The sequence below is a fragment of the Camelina sativa genome, unplaced genomic scaffold, assembly GCF_000633955.1.
Source record: "Camelina sativa cultivar DH55 unplaced genomic scaffold, Cs unpScaffold08345, whole genome shotgun sequence".
NCBI classification, from domain to species: domain Eukaryota; kingdom Viridiplantae; phylum Streptophyta; class Magnoliopsida; order Brassicales; family Brassicaceae; genus Camelina; species Camelina sativa.
The window spans coordinates 1-435 of NW_010929411.1; the positions used below are offsets into that span (position 1 = coordinate 1).

Genomic DNA, 435 nt, shown 5'->3' on the forward strand with positions numbered 1-435 from the left:
GCAATGCACGTAACGAGATCCTCAACGCAAACAGTGCATCCCCTGAAACAGAAAAGCAAAGAATCAGAGAGTTAATCTCATAAATGTATAAAGGAACCTGACAAGCTCAGAAATCTACCCAAGAAAGGCTAAGAAATGAGAGAACAGAGGAGTTAGTAAGTAAGAAAAGGCATCACCTTGAGCATCTGAAGACACAAACGAGCATAAGCAGGCAAAAACCAACAGAGTAAAAGCCAAAGCCATCTTATGCAAGCTGAACATCTCATCTCATCTCATTAAACTGAGCTGGTTCCATCTACAAGACACACATTTAATAACATTAGACCAAACAAAAAAAAAAAACTTTTTTTCTTACTTAAACTGGATCTGACACATAACAGAGAGAAGCTGTGAATCAAAAATATTCTAAATTCAACCAAAATTAGCTGAAAAAAA

The 435-nt window shown here is 36.3% G+C and overlaps 1 long non-coding RNA gene across 1 annotated transcript; it reads right to left on the reverse strand.

Annotated features, from left to right (window-relative positions):
* LOC109131929 lies at nucleotides 1–435 on the reverse strand. The gene is made up of 3 exons (XR_002037289.1): nucleotides 356–435; nucleotides 177–295; nucleotides 1–42 (listed from the first exon to the last, which is right to left on the reverse strand). It is a non-coding gene; the product is annotated as an uncharacterized LOC109131929 (long non-coding RNA).